This window comes from Perca fluviatilis, chromosome 2 (genome assembly GCF_010015445.1).
Source record: "Perca fluviatilis chromosome 2, GENO_Pfluv_1.0, whole genome shotgun sequence".
NCBI lineage: Eukaryota > Metazoa > Chordata > Actinopteri > Perciformes > Percidae > Perca > Perca fluviatilis.
The window spans coordinates 2823034-2839921 of record NC_053113.1 but is presented as its reverse complement, the minus strand read 5'-3'; the positions used below and the strand labels follow the sequence as shown (position 1 = coordinate 2839921).

Genomic DNA, 16888 nt, shown 5'->3' with positions numbered 1-16888 from the left:
TACTTTAAGCCCTGCGTTAGTTAGAGCTGGTTCCTCTCATATGATTGGAATATTAAACCGCATGCAAGTTCCTAATTTTTTTTTTTTCCCTCACAGCCGCACGCCGGAGATCCGGCACAGTGCTGGAATACTTTAAGCCCTGGTCAACTGATGAATGAAATCATGATATGATCAAATGAACAAATGATCGCCGTCAAGATGAAAGGTATAGATTTTATTAAAAGCATTTAGAAACATTAGACTATATGATGATTGTTTATAGAAACATTTGTTTTCCAAATTTTAAATATATTACAATATGATTCAAAATATAAAGGACATAATAGTAACCAATACAACCAACAGTTCATTATTTTTTAGATGTTACATATCATGAAGTGTTTTTAGTCCAACAGTTCAAATGTTGATAATCCCAGATATGAAATCACATGAATGTTTTAGTGTTTGAGTCTCAGATCTGCTTCACAGTGCAGAGTGTGTGTGATGGTGAACAGACTGAACTTTGATTTCAGCAGCTGATCTTCAGTCAGTGTTTCTGTCCACAGGAGAGACTCTCAGTCCTGCAGAGGACACAGAGACACTGAGGAACCAGCAGGCCAGACAGCAAACCCAGGATAAAGAGGTTCAGTGAATGTGGTGTTGAAGGTGTAGAGGTGGATCACTGAGTCAGAGGAGACTCTGTAGAAGGACAGAGAGCCAGTGGGAACGTCCACATACACTCCTACTCAGAAGATGGGGAGGGTTGGATGTGTTTCTCAAATTGTGACAGACAGTGTAACCATCTACATCAGAGCAGAACAGTCTCCAGGACTGATCATTCCCTCCAAACATAGAGTCATGACTGTTTCCTCTCCTGCTGATTCCTCTGTAACTCACTGCTATATCAACCCCTCCTCTCCTCTCGACCTCCCAGTAACAGCGACCAGTCAGACCATTTCTACACAGCAGCTGAGCCCAGTGGTCAAATCTGTCTGCATGATCAGAATATGTCTGATTCTCCTCCACACATGTCACCTTCCTGTTGTTGTCAGACAGTTTGAGGTTTCTCGCTACTGTGTTTGTGTCCAGTTCTAGTTCACAGGCATCTGATGGAGAGAACAAGACACAATACAGCTGCAGGTTATCATCTGATGATTTATTAACAACTTCACTGAAAATTACTTAAAGAAAATCATTCAAACGTTCATTTCATATTCAGCGAGAGTCAACATGTCAACAATGTTCAGCTTCTTGTCCTCGTGTTGACCCGATGACAGCTGATGATCCAAATCTAGAAACATGAACTGAATAAAGTCTCACTAATAAAACTCTCACATCTTCTTCTACTGCAGCACAAAGCAGCTCTGAACCATCTGCTTTCTAAAACTGCTATTAGCTGATGTTCACTTTATAGAAATACCAGTTGATGTATAAAAAATGAGTATTTATGGTATGTTTGCATCTGTGTATATCTGATACCAGGTCTCCCATCAGGGAGGAACTAGAAGATAAGTCTACTTCAACTCACTTTATTCACCTTTTAAACATCTTTGTGACATTAATTATGCCGTGTTGTATTTATGAACTGTGAGTTTTTTCAATGAAAAATACATTTCCCAATGCTTTGACATTATACTTGTCAATCAAACCAGACGAAACCAGTCAGCTAGCTAAATTTCAAGCGTGCATTAAGGATATAAAATCCTGGATGACCTATAATTTTCTGATGTTAAACCCTAACAAAACTGAAGTTATTGTGCTGGGCCCTAAACACCTCCGAACTTCATTATCTAGAGATATAGCTACTCTGGATGGTGTTGCCCTGGCCTCCAGCACCACTGTTAGAAATTTAGGAGTTATCTTTGATCAGGATATATCCTTTAATGCCAATCTAAAACAAACCTCAAGAACAGCCTTTTTTCATCTTCGTAACATTGCCAAAATTAGGAATATCCTGTCTCAAAACGACGCTGAAAAACTAGTCCATGCATTTGTTACTTCCAGGCTGGACTATTGTAATTCCCTACTGTCAGGTTGCTCAAATAAGTCTCTTAAGACTCTCCAGCTGATCCAGAATGCTGCAGCGCGTGTTCTCACAAAAACTAAGAAAAGAGATCATATTTCTCCTGTATTAGCTTCTCTGCATTGGCTTCCTGTTGAATCCAGGATTGAGTTTAAAGTCCTTCTCTTGACCTACAAAGCTCTAAATGGTCTAGCACCATCATATCTAGAAGAGCTCCTAATACCCTATTGTCCCACTAGAGCACTGGCGCCCCAGAATGCAGAGTTACTGGTGGTACCTAGAGTCTCTAAAAGTAGAATGGGAGCTAGAGCCTTCAGTTATCAGGCTCCTCTCCTATGGAACCAGCTCCGGATCTGGGTTGGGGGCAGAAACTGTCACCTCATTCAAGAATGAACTTAAAACTCTCCTATTTGATAAAGCTTATAGTTAGGGAGTGATGAGTTGCAGTGTTCACCTAACTGGCCCAACTGCTTCTCTTCATAATTGTTAGATTAATAATACATAACAAAGTAGAGGGAGGCAGGCCAGCCAAGACAGATCCGCAGGGGGAGAGTTCTAAGCCCGAAAAAGCTACCTCTCCTTATGACCTGTCTCTCTTAGTTACCTGTTATAGTTACGCTGTTATAGTTCTAGACTGCCGGGGGACTTCCTTCCTTTGACACACTGAGCTGCTCTCTTCTCTCCCTTTCTATTACTGTTACTATTACTATTACTAATACTATTGTGTGCAGCCCGTCCCAGAAATGCTTGTTACTAATCCTAGCTTCTGGGGAGTTTACTCCCCGGAGTCCTTATGCTTTTTCCCCCAGCGTATTTCCTTGGAGAACGTGGCCGGCCAAGATCCTGGTTGCAGCTGTGCCGTGGTCCTGCTGCACTCCCTGCTGAGCTCAGCGATGCCCTGCAATGTCATGCTGCGTCCTGCTGAACCCTGCAGCTTCCCGCTACATCCAGTCACTGTTCCATTATTAATGTGACTACTATCGCCACTGTTTCATCAACATCCAACCGGCTCGTCAGACACCGCCTACCAAGAGCCTGGGTCTGTCCGAGGTTTCTTCCCAAGAGGGAGTTTTTCCTCGCCACTGTCGCACTGCTTGCTCTTGAGGGAATTACTGGAATTGTTGGAATTGTTGGGGCTTTGTAAATTATAGAGTGTGGTCTAGACCTACTCTATCTGTAAAGTGTCTCGAGATAACTTATGTTATGATTTGATACTATAAATAAAATTGAATTGAATTGAATTTGTTTTGAAGTGAAGTGTAATGTATTTTCAGTGGAGTAATCTAAGTTAATTATTTTCTGTATAGCTACACTCCTAGCCAATCAGATGCCTTTGTTGGGGAGTAGAAGAGAAAGGAGGAAGTCAGAGAGGACATGTAGAGCACGTTGGAGGGAGAAACGTGCAGTCAGCAGAGGAGAGAAAAACTAAGTTTAATGTCCAGCTGACTAATGTTTGGAGACCCAGGGACTACAGGTGGAAATTAGCAATTGTTGCTATAACTTGGCCCAAGACATATTCTCTTGTTTAACAAGTGTAATGTATATTTCTGCATTGTCCCTGTTTCAAATAAATAAATTTCCATTCCATTCCATAATGGACTTTTAAAGTTTTAAAGTATCATTTTTGCAGCTAACAGTCGTGTGCAACACTTAGTTTGGTAACTTGTTATCCCTCTGCCACGGTTTACTAAGCGAGATTGATTTATGTTTTTTAACTAAAGTTAAAGCTAGTGTTGCCGATACAACAGCACCATAAAACTGTGATTAGCCCACCGAACATACTTCAAATAGCAGCCAACAAGCTGGGTTTAGACAATCATTACTGTAGCTTTCATACAGTAGCTTATATTTGCAAAAGAGTAATGAAACAGGACAAATACACCACAAATAGCTTACTACACACATAAACACACACACACCAATCCTCACACAGTCTTCATACTTGCACACATGGTAAAGATAATGTAGCCTAGTCATATCTGTAGTGACTGAATATATCCAAATAAGCTGCTGCGGGTGAACAGCTGAACCTGTTTGAAACATGTTTTCTAGGCTAAAAATAAACCCATATCCTGTGAGCTGTATAACTTTGGATTCAGTAATCCATTTATTCATAGCACTGTAAAACACATGTTGACTGTAATGTTCTACTACGAGACAGAGATAAGAGTCAAGTTCTTGCATGGAACCCTATTAGATGACTCCTGACTTAATGTGGCCTCGCTGTGTCTGGTCTGATGTCATTTACAGCAGTGAAACTGATTTTTAGGGAGCAAAAAAACCATCCATTACTAATGTTACACTCACTTCGCTAATCCTAACGGCTTCCGAATATCGTGTAAAATGCGTTACTGTGGAAGGAAGGTCAAAACTGTGCTGCCCCATTGGCCAAAGAGTATCACCTGTGTTGGCTTTATGTTTGTTTTATGAATATATTTAGTCATTTTTCCTGTATAGGGCTGTGGCTACTGCCTTGTATAAGGAGGGACTCCGCCGCCGGACCTGAGTGCCACACAGACGGTTGCCTGGTGAACCTTGCCTGCAGCCTTTCATCAATCCAGCTCGTTGACTCAACTCGGCTGTTTTCTTCTTCGTTAAGAAACAAAGGATCTGGGGATTCTCCGCAGTGGGAGTGTCACTGAAACAGCCCATTTGTGTAACATCCTGTTGTGTTCTTAAACCCCAAACAGAGCACAAGTAGACTTTATATTTCACAGTTACTGTTTTCCGTCAGAACTTTATAGATCTCAACGTTTCCAGCTATTATAATGGATGAATTAATGATTTTGTGCTGTTTTGTCTTAATTAGTCAAATTAAATCCACACTTACACTTCATCAGACGAAGTCTTAACCCCTGCTCTCCACCATGGTCCATGCTGGAGGAAGAAACACAGTCAGAATGATTTTCTATTCAAGATGAGTCCCAACTGCTTTTCAACATGATGCTGTGTTCCTCAGTTTGTCAGAGAGACATCATCTCAGTCAACTGTCTCCATGACTACGGCTGTGACGGTATAGTTTTTTTTGTTACCGCGGTGAAGAAGCAACGTATCACCGCGTTATGGTGGTTAACAGCAGCTACCAATACAAATTGAATCAAGAAAAACGTTATAATGTTAGGGAAACTGCAGCTATGTCATTAGAATGACATGAGTAAACGTTACTAAACGTAATGTGAATAACCTTGAATGGGTAAACTCGTCCATGAACAGATGCATTCTAAACGGCGATGGTGTTTAACAATAAAAACTACAACTCCCATAATTCCACGCAACTTCCCAACATCAAGAAAAGTCTATGTTTACCATCCATTGTTTTGATTGAGAGACCCCTAGCGGCAGAAAGTTACATATTGTACGTTTAAACCTTACAACACATGTTACAGCCATAGACTATAAAACGATTGCAGCACAGTGTTTCCATTTCAGCTCAATGTGAGAGTCTTTACTGTGTTTTGCTGTCATTTACGGCCGCGCTGCTTTCTCTCCTCTCTGTTGATCTATTCCAAAAAGGTTCGCCGACAATGCCAAGTTTGATGCTTTGCAGCACAGCTGCATAGAAGAGAGATAAGCGGCTCTGCTTAAGGCTACAAAACATGCATGCAGGCCGAAATTTAACCGTGCGGTTTTGTGGGGATTAAGCTATAAGCAGAAGGAAACTCTGCTCGCTGCGGATGTGAAATGGTAAACACTGCAGCGGTAACGTTAACCTCAGCTGAGAACAGACAAATGTCTTTTCCTTCCCTAGCGTGTATTATATTAAACGATGACTGTAGAAATAATTCATAATAATCTGACACAGAAATCCCCAATATATTTAATGGACTGTCCATCATCCTGTACAAAGCTGAAGTAACAGCAAGTTTTTTTTCTCTAAAAACTCTTGAATATAGGATAGAAGACAGTCCTTGAGTATAACTAAACAATGATTGGTAACACTTTATAATAATGAATTCATTCATTTAGTACTTCATGAACTATCAGTAATGTACAAGGTTTAATAGTATCTCATTCATGACTTAATGCAGGAACAATATGTTAAATTAAATTAAGTTATTTCATTCATCATGATTTCTGATTTATTAATGATGTTCATGTCTTCTTCATTGGTAAATCTGTAGTTAAAGTGACTAAAGTGAAAGAGGCTAAAGAAACTTAGTGTTGTAATCATGATTAACTAAACATTACTTCTTCATTACTTCATCATGTTTGTGGTCCTTCAAATAAAGTGATAAACATTGATAACATTGATAAATAAGATATTAATGGGGGAATATGCAGCAATCATCTTTGTGACACCACAAATAAAAAAACATTGTCAAGACATTTTTTGTAACTTTTTTGTAACTTAAAAGTTAGTAAAAAGTAACATTCTGTAAAATGTTTTTGGACATTACATTGAGTTCCTTAAATTGTTGTGAATAAAGCAACTATAAAATGTAATTCTCAATATATTTAATGTTATGCCACCATTCATCATATGCTATTTATCAATGTTAAAGATGGAGCAGATCAGCACTTTCTTTGAAGGGCCACAAACATGATGAAGTAATGATGAAGTAATAGTTTAGTTTACCATGATTACAATTTTTAGAATATATGAACACTGCTGTGGCTGGTCAGAAGAAGACATGAAGATCATTAATAAATCAGAAGTCATGATGATTCACCTTAATTGATGCATTAATTGATATTGCAGGAATTGAATTGTTCCTGCATTAAGTCATGCATGTGATACGATTAATCCTTGTACATTACTGATAGTTCATGAAGTACTACATGAATGAATTCATGCTTTTTCATGCATGAAGTCATGTTAATTCATGTACCATTATAAAGTGTTACCCAATGATTATTGTTTTCATTATATTTCATATCAAACAACATCTGTTCTCCTGTAACTTAAAAAAAATAAAATCGGTGATAATGTCATTACCGCCGGTATTGCGGTCATACGGTGATGCAGTTATGGTCACAGCCCTATCCATGACTCTTTCACTGGTATATGAGAGGACGAACGAAATGTCATGTCAACACATTTAGAAGTTGTTGAGTCATTTTACTCTGGACCAACATTACCATCCCCAGAGACATGCTGCTAGCAGGACTAAGATGAGAATGATTTTACAGCCAAGTTTTTAATGTTTCTGATGAATGTTTCCATTCAATAAGACGTCTGTGGATCCATGTGTTTCCTAACTCGGGCCTCCTTTCTCCTTTGAACAAGATTAACAGAAATAAGAAGTCCTTCATGATGGTGGACCAGAGCAGAAAGACATGAAATTAGAGAAATTAGAGGCACCTGCAGAGTGGGAGCTCTTGTTTTCTGTCCATACCTGAGAGTTTCCAGTTCACTCTGGGGTGGATCATCAGACAGCTTCACTCCACTCAGGGACTTTTGGATCCCCTCCGCTAAAAGAAGAATGATTTCATGAATCCCAGAAGAGAGGTTACATTCTTTCACTGTGATTTTACACATTACACATACACTGCGTAGTGAGTCTACACATATGCTAACAGGACCTGAAGCACAAGCATTTCATGTCAGAGCAATGGGGCTATTCTGCCATTTGATTCACCCAGTATCCCAAATTCAAATGAAAATCTAAATAGACCTAAAAACGTGGAACCTTTCTACCACCTAGTATTCCTGTGTGAAAACACTTGGGAAGACTTTTGTCCCATTGAAAAGCTTTCCAAATGCCCGGGTTTAGCCTTTCATATTATTGGGACATTTGGTAGGCTTTTAATAAGGATTGTGCCTTCCCCAATGTCCTTGCCCAACTGGAAATACCACAGGGGTGGCTGAGATGTATGTATGGGGCTCAGACTTCTCCTTTCTGGTGTAACTCAATGTGCAAATCCCCCCTGGAGAACCAGGGACATTTGGGAAGGGGTTGTCCACTGTTTTAAAGCTGCAACAGTAGTAGGGAAGGTGTTTGTGTCACCTGGTTCCGGAAAGAGGTGGATTTTCCCTAACCAATCACCAGAGACTTCCAGTCTGAGCTGGCCAACTTTGTGTTAATCACTATGCTAACTTAAATGGGGATACAATATTTAGTTATCAAACTGAAAACGTTTAAATTATTATAATAACATAAGTCATTCCGCTAAGAAACAAGTCATCCACTGTTTTAAAGCCGCAACAGTAGCTACAGAGTTGACTACTACCGAAGACTTAAGCACAATTTGAACTAACTTGTTTGAGATTGGCCAGAGAGCCCAGTACCCAGAGTATGCTCACAAAGTAAAAGGTAGAGACAAACGGGGCCGGGCGTCCGGTAAAATCTTCGACTTACGGAATGCAAGATGGCCAGTAATCCACTGGAGCAAAGTCAAAACAAAGTACGATGTTACCTGCTTTACAACAGAGTTAGTCCCACCCATGGTCCTGATTAGCTGATCATTAGACATTGGCTCAATTATTTTTTTTAACCAAAAAACATTTCATGTTGTGATGCCAGGGATCAGTTTCAGGGTTCGTACACCTTTTCCAAGGTCAAATTCAAGCACTTTCACGGTCCATTTTAAAGCTTTTTCCAGCACCTTACACCACCGTAAAATATATACCAATACATAGTCAAAATTATTATTTAGTGGTTTTGTCACATTAAAAGACAAAATACTATAAACAGCCAAAATTGTGTTTCGTAATAGCAGAAGGATCAGATATTTAAGCAAAACACAAGTTTTATTTTTCAAAATGTATCACTGTCTAAGTAGACTTTGCTTGCCATCTAACCTGCCTGAGTCAATGTACAAACAATTACCCCCAAAAAATCACTCGACAGGTTTACTTCACTAACCCTGAATTATCACCTTCAAAATGTTTAATCTCTTCATGGTTCCTAACATAACATACAGTAAGACAGCTATGGAGAGGAGCACTGAGTGGGAGGATCTGAGCCAAATGACATGCAGCTGGGCCATTCTGTGTCACAATCCAGCAAAACAGTTTGTGTACACTCTTAGATTTTGCTCAGTTTATGCTACCCTTAATGTCCTTTCACACTTTTTTCCAAATCTAGGGCATGCTGTACAAACTTGTAATGGTTCAGTAATATTGACATGTTTGTCTTCCACTATACAAAGTTTGGGCTGCCTATGAATTAATGTCCAAATATTGCTTCCCAGATAATGTGATTTTCAGCAGAGGTGTTGAAATTAATCAAATAATCGATGTATCGAATCGTGGACATGGACGATGCTGCATCGATAATCGGCAGGTTCATAATCAATTATTTCTGTTTACATATTATGTTATGTTTTGCACATTCAGGAAGTGCCATGTGCTCAGTGCTGTAGTTTTATGTATCCAATTTATTTAGTATTAGAGCACTGCAGAATCCGACAGTGCACATGCACCTGCCTGATAAATAGCCTATATTAATTGAAAAAAATGTATCCTTACACTTATCCTGCGAATTCCTAGCTAGAAGTTACTAGCGTAAACAAATCGGCGCTAACTGGCGCTAACGTGTACTGTAGCTACTTCAGTTGGCTTACTTGAAACTTGCTTAATGTGACTCAAGAGCGCAGACTCGCCCATTGTGAAAAGCTGCACGTCTTTTTTGCAGACTTTACAAGAGGCAACTCGTAGGGTTTGTCCCCGTTTAATCCATAATTTGTATTTTTCCTCTTCCAGCCAACGTTCATTGAAACGACAACCTGCCGGCAGCGATATTACGAATCCCACTATGGCCATGTCCAGACCCGCCCTTCAATACCATTTATTGGCCAGGTGTCCATGATGCTTACGCAAGGTAGCGTAACAGTGACCAATCGGCTATCCTAACCTTAACCACTTGAGGTGAAATGCCTTACCCCAACCAATCGAGCTGCTTCCTAGGGCGGGTCTTGGCGTGGTGGCAGATCACAGTCACACAGCGAGCAGGTTTAATTTTAGGCTCTCCAACATTTTATTTCTCCATTTAATAAACAAACTATTCAGTGAGTTAGGTATTTGTAAAAGTTACAATTTCAAGCATTTGATCCAAAATTCAAGCACTTTTCAAACCTTGAAAACACAACATCAAAATTCAAGCATTTTCAAGGATTTCAAGCACCCGTACGAACCCTGCAGTTTAATTGGAGGAGTGGTGAGATTCAAAGGTCTGGACACAGGCAACAGTTGTATATACAGTATACAGTACAGGTAATACAGACCTGAAGACTCAGCAATTTGATCCCTCTGAACCTGCTCTGTCATTACTTTTTCTTTTGCCTTTTGGTCCTGGAAATGGGAAGAGAAAGAGCCAGTTACACACAATGATAAAAACAGTGATTTGCTGCATGTTGTCAAAATTTCTCTCAGAGTGTTAATGAAGAGATTTGTTCCTCACCAGTTTCTTGAGCACCTCATAGACAGCGTCAACAATTGCATCTTTGTGCATCTTATATAGTTGTTCTGTCTCAGTTGTACACTCTGTTATACAAAACATAGAGTAAATATGTAATTTTGGAGCCAGGCATCACAAGCTATTGTCCTGTGTCAATTCAGAAATAAATGAAGGAGTTCCTCACCAAGGGCTTGAGGCCTTTGTTCAGGTTTATTGTCCCAACATCTCTCTATAAGTCTTTTCAAATCTGCCAACCCCCGAGCATCGCCCTTGAAATCGTCCAGCAGTGGACGCTGTCCCTGTTGGATGCAGCTCTGCACTCTGTTGCGCTGTGCATCTACATTGGAGGAAGAATTAAAAAGGCTGTCAGAGTGGCCTTGAGTTTAGCGATTAAACCTGTGTCTACTGTAAGTTCTGGCCATTGGACACAACCAGAGTGGAACTCTAAAGTGAGCCCTACCATCCATTTTCGGGGGTGGTGAAAAGCAGCACCCTCTACTGTCTGTAGTACCTATGACCAAAGCACCTAGTATAAGAGCACACAAATCCACTAGGGGAGAGGTTGGGGTTGTGGTGCTTAGCTTTTTGAAGACATGACACCTCAAAATATGATTTGAGCATTGATAATAAGAGAGGACAAAGACTTACTTTCATATGGTTGTTTCCCTGTGACAATGGACCAAAGGAGTATCGCATAACTGAAAGAGAGAGTTACATGTCAGGATTAATATCCATGTCATAATAACCACACCCTGATTGTTTGATGGATTGGGTTTGTTGTCATTTGTAAATTGATGCTTTTGTGAGAATGAGCACAATCAATGACAACAATAAAGTCAGTGCCTGAAGTCACCTGAGTATACAGTATATACTATAATACTCTAACCAATTACCTCACCTGTAAAAGACTATGTCACTGATATTTTGACTTCCTGTCAAGACTGAACCTGCACTAGACTTGGTAGACATGAGGACAGGAGTGATCCCATCTCCAGTTATTATTTATTATATGATAAATAAAACACTCTTATCCATGTGCTGGTTCGGGCCTCTTGTACCTGTAGATATCAAAGGCTCGTTTAGGTTTGTATGTTAAGCCAAACGCCTCCGGAGGCATGTAGTTGGTCGTCCCCACTCCCTCTTTATCCTCCTTCTTGGAAACCTGTTTGACGCTGTAGGTAATCCGGGAAAGGCCAAAATCTGTAAGATGCAGAAAGAATTAGCAAAGAGAGGAAGGTGGCAGAAAAGGGATTTACTTTGTTTGAGTAATTTCTTTTCAAGCCACTTTCTACTTCTATTCCACTGCATTTGTTGTTTAGTTACTTTAGAAATCAAGATTTTGGCACACAAAGTATACAAAGAGCTTATTAAATGTGTTTTGCAGTTTATACAGTACAGCTGAAACATTTAGTCCAATAATTAATCAATTTACTCTATTGTATTAATTGGCAACTATTTTGATAAGCAACACTGTGAAGAAAATGAGGAATGTAATGGTTTAAATTACCTTAAGAGGAAAGAAAAGAGAAAAATTTAGTTAGACCATAACCTTCTATAGGATATGATATAATTTTTTTACTTTTGGACATGACACAACATTTTGTTACTGCTGTGAGAATACGGACAATTGTAAAAAAATAAAGAAAAATAAATTGATTGTTATCGATTGCCATTTGAATGATCTGATATCAGTTCATAAAATCCAGAGAACAATCTCTTAATATTTGCCTTTTGCATGGAGCTTTACCCCCGTCAGTGCCGCGTGGCCTTTTGTTCTTAGTGTAACGAGATCTTGCCATATGAGAGACAAGCAAACCTTAGTTGAATCAAAACATAGCCGGAGCTGCTCCACTGAAGGCCGCGCCTGACCTAAAGGCAGATATCTGTTGCATTTTGGATTTACAAACTATAAAGATAGAGAACACACATGCAGGTCTTGACTTATATCACTTGTGACTGTACGGATACAAATACGGATATAAGCCTGACATGCTAACTAAAAGAAATAAGTCACTTGTGTCGACATGACGCGTACCGTTTCTGCAGCACACCCTCTGAACTAAATTGTTAGTGTCCCTGAAATATCCCAAATTGATATTTAATCTAATCGGAAATCAAATGTATTCCTGAAATCAGTGCTGATGCGAAGTTATTAATTGAACAAGTTGTCTTTTTCAGTCAAAGATCAGTTTTACTCCTCTTAATAATGCTTCATACTGTACAATGTTAACACCTGGAGTTTGGCTCTTTTAACACAGTAAAACCCTTTCACTTCCTTTTTATCTAGAGTCGTTTCTGCTTTTTATCAAGTTGCAACATTTAGGGAAAAAACATGTATCTTTCAGGGTTACAGTACATGGCTTTCAGCCTTTATGTAATCTCCATAAAATGTCCAAACTAGTATAACAATATAAAGTAAGCAAGAGGCCTGACCTCCCTTGAAAGCCTTGGACTCACCTTGACATTGAGAGAGTCGTCCAGCAGCACGTTGGGGGGCTTCAGGTCCAGGTGGAGAACGGGACGGGGCAGACTGTGGAGGAAGTTTATACCCAGAGCCAGTTGGTGAGCCAGTCTGAAGACCAGTGGCCAGGGTGGAGGTCCATCCAAGGCTTCCTGTAAGATTGTTTTCAAAGTTACAGATCGATAAATAGTGGAGTTAGTGAGCAATAAATACAACTTCTGCTTTGTATACACTACCATTTCAAAGTTTGGAATCATCTCTTATATATTAGGTTGTTTCTTTTCCTTCAGTATAAACAATTTGAACATAAAACTGCATAATTTACATTTGACTTTCTTTTGGAATGACAAGATTCAAAATTCTATTTAGTCAATCATTACTTTTGTTATTTTTTTAAATCTTAAATTCAAAACTTTTACTTGAAGTAGAGTACTTTTTTACAGAGTACCTCTAAGTAAAAGATGAGTTGTTCTTCCACCCCTGGTTACCTGTAGGGAGGCCAGTGATCCTCTCTCCATGAGCTCCATGACCACACCAAGCTGTTTTGAAAAGCCAGACTTGGTGTTTGCGGTAGACCCTTGAAGACCCCTAGGACACGAATAACATGCGGGCTGCTTGCTTCTTGCATCCTCTTGATCTCATGCAGCAAAGATGCATTGGTCCTGTGTGTGTTTGTTTGCATTATAAGTGATTCACACAACTTAATGTAATTACAAACAGAAAACTCTTTGTAAGCACTCACCCGTCGTCATAACGAAGCAGTTTAATGGCCACGTCACAGGCCCACTGACGATGCCTGGCTTTGTAGATTTGTCCGAAACCTCCGGAGCCAATCACCTTCCAGTCCTCGAGGCTGGAGTCTTCAATAAACTGTTCCATAGTTCACTGTAGAAGCAAATTACTTATTATCATGATAATTAGTTTAGTGTCTAAACTATGACTCCAACATGTGTTTGTACAATGGAAATAAATGCACAAAATCCAAGATGGCTGACTCCTGCTGGGTGACAGGAGATGATAGCAATGATTCCATCAAATGTTGAACATAAAAGGAACTTTATCACAACCCAAAGTGTGCTTTTGGGGGGGATGCTATGGAGCCCATTGGCCACTCCCAAAACCCCATCACTAATTCAATTAAATTCAATTTTATTTATAGTATCAATTCATAACAAGAGTTATCTCGAGACACTTTACAGATAGATTAGGTCTAGACCACACTCTATAATTTACAAAGTCCCAACAATTCTAATAATTCCCCCAAGAGCAAGCAGAGCGACAGTGGAGAGGAAAAACTCCTTATTAGGAAGAAACCTCGGACGGACCCAGGCTCTTGGTAGGCGGTGTCTGACGATGCTGGTTGGGGGATGTGACTACAGCAATTTAAGCCAGTTCTGACGACTGTGCCAATTTTCTTGAGTTTTTCAAGCATCCCAAGCTTTACAAATAATAATCCCTACTAAAATAAAAGGGTGCTTGCACCATTCGGTCTTAGGTCCCTAATTAATAGTTCACATTTTCTCTTCCTTTAGGGCTCTTGACGGCAGAGGGCCCCTAAGTCCCCTTTCACCCTGGGCTGGCTCTGGTCCATCTAGAAAAATAGTTATAAAGACTGGTGCAGTCTGGGACAGTTGAGACATGGACTGTGCTAAAAGGTCTTCAATAAAGCCAGGTCAGTCTCAGTGCTGGAAGATGGCTGTATTTGAGCACTTAACACAGAGTTTTAAGAGTTAAAAAACAGACAAAAAAGTTGATCCAAGCTGTCATACCAGTTTAGGCACTCACAGCATTTTTCACTGATGACATGAACTCAGAAGACAATCAAACTGTTGCTTTTTTATGGCTTTTTAGGACATACAAACAACTTTAAATGTAAATATTGGCGACATTTTACTGCACTCAGTCATTTTACTTTGATACTTTAAGTACATTTAGCTGATATTACTTTTTTGCTTTTACCACAGTAACAATTTCAAGGCAGAACTTTAACTTGTACTAATAAGTCATTTGATTGTACTTTTACTGCAGTACAGAATGATCTTATGGTAATTCTGTCATGCAGTAAAAGTACATACAACTCACTGTCAAAGTACAACTGGGATCTGGATCAAAGCTGTACGACCAGTTTGGACCCTCCCAGTTTTTCACTGATGTGAACTCAGAGAACATTCTGCTGTTGTTTAGACCTGAGAACTACCAACAGTTATACATGCTAATCATTCTCAAACCATCTCCTTTAACTCAGATAGACACTCATTTGAATCATAGTCTATCTCTAAAAATCTGAAGAACAACCCAGAAAGAAACATTTCTTCTGTCCAGTCAAACAGATTGAATCAAAGTGATTCTGTTCATCAAACATTTCCAGATTCCTCTGGTCAGATTCTCACCTGCTGAAGTCTCTTCAGGTCAGTTTACAGACACTTTCCTCCTTCATGTGTCGAGGAAACACTGGGAGAGAACAAGCTGCTCATTGGCCCTCGTCAGTCCTGGTGTCCATGTGCATTTGATCTGAAGACGCCGTCACAGTTCATAACTTCAGAGTCAGAGAGACGTCAGAACCAGTCCAACCTGTCCACAAACCCGGTCAGGGTCAGAGAAGTCCCCCATCAGATGATGGAGTTCTACTATCTGTCCACTAGATGGAGCTAACTGACCATCTAATGAGCTAAAGATCAGCAACTGGTACAGCAGCAGCTATCTCTCCAAGTGGCCTCTGTGTCACATATTACTTTGATACTTTAAGTACATTTATCTGTTAATATTTACTACCTTAATACTTTTTTGACACTGCTTGTTTTTGTCCGACATTTACCTTTACATGTGCCGCTCCCTCACTCTTGGGTGAGAAGAAAAATCTCAATATTAAAACAATAAAAGCATCTTTCTCCTGACTGCAGCTCGCAAATCAACACAGCAAAAGCAGCGGCGTTAAAAATACATTTAAATATCTACTCACATTTGTCGACGGGTCTCTAGAGCACAGGTGGCGTCCGACCTGTGTGACCTCATGTTGCAGTGGATTGTGGGATACGCTTCATGCTGGAAGCTGCACTTTATATTCTAGCTGGAAGTAACTAAAAGGGGGATGCGTGGGATTGCCCCCTTTCTGGTCTACATGTCCCTGCCTCTGCTGAATTATTTTGATGCCCCCCCCCCTCTCAAAGTGATTAATGATGCCTCACCAATAGACCATATATTATATACCTAAAATAGAAGTATTTTAACTCTACTGGCCGGCTACATTGCACGTGTAACGTAAGCAGAGCTGATGGTCCAACACTATGCTTCCACCATAACCATCAGACTGGAGACAGCGGGCAGAGAGCAGCGTAGTGGAGCATATGCTCCGCACAGATCCAATCTACAAGGTAGAAACAGGACAGGCTTCTATTTAGATTTTTTCCAGAGGTGTGTGTGGCCCTTTCACACAGAAATGGATCATAAAGAGTCTATATTTCTTTTAAATTAAACTACCGATATACAGGAAACGACTTAACGACTGTCAGTGAGCGTGTTGGCAGTTTGGTTTTGAGAGTTTGTGTTTTTAGTTCTTGTTTCCCTCCCCTGCGTCCTCTGACAACAGCTGACAGTAGATTAACGTTTTCACAGCGCTGTGCCGGCTCCAAAAAAACTGAAGAAACGACAACAATCCCAAAGCAAAAGCTCTCCGTCTCGTCTGGGACTCCCACAATCCTCCGCCATGTGGGGCGGCGTGTGGCGCTGCAGGTGGAGCCGGTTAAAAGATACATTCCACGGCACATACACTCCGCTAACGGCCCACATACGTTACGCCTTCACTGTAGCCAAAGCGTGAGTAGAGCGCTGTAACGTGAAGAGTCTTTAGTGCGAGGGGCGATAAACTGTGAGCCGCTACAGAGCTCCAGGACGCCGGCTGCCAGCGGCAGTTGTTTAGCTGCTACAGAGCTCTGTGGAATCAGTTCAGATATAAAAGTTCAGATACAATATCCACAAAGTCAATAAAGTGGTTGGACTCCCATTGTGTGTGTTGGTTGGCTGTCCCAGCTGATTTCTGCTGATTGGAAACATCTCCAACTTTCCATCCGACAACTGAAGAAGGAAAGT

The 16888-nt window shown here is 40.2% G+C and overlaps 1 pseudogene; it reads right to left on the bottom strand.

Moving 5' to 3' along the window:
- Positions 1–440: 440 nt before the first annotated feature.
- Positions 441–16481, bottom strand: LOC120571666 (annotated as a pseudogene).
- Between the last annotated feature and the right edge of the window lie 407 nt (positions 16482–16888).